The sequence below is a fragment of the Macrobrachium nipponense genome, chromosome 17 (genome assembly GCF_015104395.2).
Source record: "Macrobrachium nipponense isolate FS-2020 chromosome 17, ASM1510439v2, whole genome shotgun sequence".
Taxonomy (NCBI): domain Eukaryota; kingdom Metazoa; phylum Arthropoda; class Malacostraca; order Decapoda; family Palaemonidae; genus Macrobrachium; species Macrobrachium nipponense.
Window position 1 is genome coordinate 72,568,904 of NC_087210.1, and position 2,500 is coordinate 72,571,403.

The following is a 2,500-nucleotide window of genomic DNA, read 5'->3' on the forward strand; positions in this document are numbered from 1 at the left end:
AGTATGTATACTGGAACATTCTCTCTCTCTCTCTCTCTCTCTCTCTCTCTCTCTCTCTCTCTCTCTCTCAGATAAATACTGTCAGCAAGATAGTTTACCTAAAATATGAGAATGTCTATAGTACAGAGTTAATCTCTTTATACGTATGCAATCTCTCTCTCTCTCTCTCTCTTCTCTCTCTCTCTCTCTCCTCTCTCAGATGAATGTTGTCAACAAAATAGTTTACCTGTGATAAGATAATGGCAATAATACTGAGAATATTTTTTATGCGTATGCACTCTCTCTCTCTCTCTCTCTCTCTCTCTCTCTCTCTCACACACACACACACACACACACACAAAATGTCAACGAAATCGTTTACCTAAAATGCGATAATGACTATAATACTGAGTTTATTTCTTTGTAGTACTCCTCTTCTCCTTCTTCTCCATCTCTCTTCTCGTCTCTCTCTCTCTATCCTAGATGCGTCAACAACAACTGCAACTCGCCACCTTCCTCTCTCTCCTCTCTCTCTCTCTCTCGCTCTCTCCTCTCCTTCCCTTCCTCTCAATCGTCTCTCCCCAACCCCCCCCCCCCCCCAACTCAACGCTCTCGTCTCTACTTCTCTCTCTCTCCCCCCACCCCCTCTTTGTGTGTCACAGGCCATTGTGGCGTGAAACTTGTAAAACACGCGGAACAAAATGGCTGACACCCAACGGGATGATATGAGTATTGACGTCTCAAAAAAAAAAAAAAAAAAAAAAAAAAAGAAAGAAAGAAAGAAAAAAGTGGAAGAAAGAGCCCGTAATCTTAATTCCGTTGAAATCCAGGTGAAATGTTAACAGCGCAGGGTTAGCTAGCCATCAATCCTGAAGCCAACCGTTAGCGCCAAAAGGGAATTCCTGTTTGCAAAGTAGAATAGTATTTCCTTTCGAGTTTCTCGGGTGGAAAGTAATCATCGAGAAAGCCCTTTATGTGCACACAGAGAGAGAGAGAGAGAGAGAGAGAGAGAGGTGCGAAGATCATCTCGGAAGTTGGCAACCCTTCGAAATCTGTGAAAGTTGACAAAAGGCTCTTCTTCTTCGTTCCCCATCCATCCCCAAACACCCACCCCTCGACCCCTAGCCCCCAGCCCCGGACTTCCATTGGGGAGAGAGAGAGAGAGAGAGAGCTGTGGGACGAGAGTAGGGGGGTCGGAATCCTTGGAAGGGGTCCTCGCAAAAGTGAGGGGAGGTTTATAGTAAGGACTGGGTAGGGGAGATCTGAGGGGTGTGAGGGGTGTGTGGGGGGAGTTAGGGAGAGGTGTCTGTCAGAATGGAGAGGCGTGAAAAGAGATGAAAGAAGAGAATGGGAAAGGCAAAGAAGAAGAAGAAGAAGAAGAAGAAGAAAAGGAGGAGAAGGAGGAGGAGGAGGAGGAGAGGGAGGAAATCAAAATCACTTTTGAGCCCGGTGATGATGACGGGGTTGGAGGAGGAGGAGGAGGAGGAGGTGTGAGGCGAGGAAAAGGAATGGGAGGAATGGCTGGCTGGATGGATGGATGGAGGTGTTAGGAAGAGGAAGAGGAGGAGGAGGAGGAGGAGGAGGGAGTGGGTTGAGAGGTGAAAGGTGGAGGTGCTGATAGGGTGCCTGGGTTGCGTTGTCACTGTTGCCATACCACCGAATCAACATTATTTGCCGACATAAAGACCCCCTCCAGCCATTGTCGGAGAGGCGATGAGCGGCCTTTCACCGGCCTCTTTATGGAATTAATTTTGGTCCTCTTTGGAAAATCTGTCTAGTCAGTCGACAAAGGCGATACTCTCTCCCCCGGGGGAGGGGGCAGGGTTGCTGGGGGGTTTGGGAAGGGGTTTAGAGGGAGGAGGGAGGAGGGGAGTGGGTGAAAATGAATATCCAATTGGTTTTTGTTAGGCATATTCGAAGGGTAATGGGAAATACTCATTATTGGGTCTTACTTATAGGGATTTAGCCTCATTGTGTGGATGGCCTGTTGAGATCAATCAGTCACGTGGGTGGAAAGCCCCTTGAAAATAAGATTATCATTGAAAGGCTTTTAAATCAATATATTTTTCTTAATACGAAGAAAATGAAGACGAACAAAATGGTCGCTCATGACTTTTAGCAAAATCGTAAAATGGTCTCATGTCAGTTGAAGAGTTAGGTTTTAAAACAGCTCGTATTAATTTTCTGATATTGTTCTTAAGGTCTGTTCTGTAGTCATTCTATTTCTTTTTAGAATATACACGAAGCAGTTCGTCTTGCCTGTAACTATTCGTTCTTCTATAACACTAGTAAACGAATATTAAGCATTTCCATTATCGCAAACTAACAGTATATCAGTCACTTTTTCTTTATCTGTGCGATATTCATTTGTGATCCTAAATGAAATGAACTCTTCGTGCATAAACGTATTATTATTATTATTATTATTTTTTTTTTTTTTGTATATCACAGTCTTCGACTGGGTGGTATTTATACTGTGGGCTTCCGGGTTGCATCCTGCTTCCTTAGGAGTCCATCACTT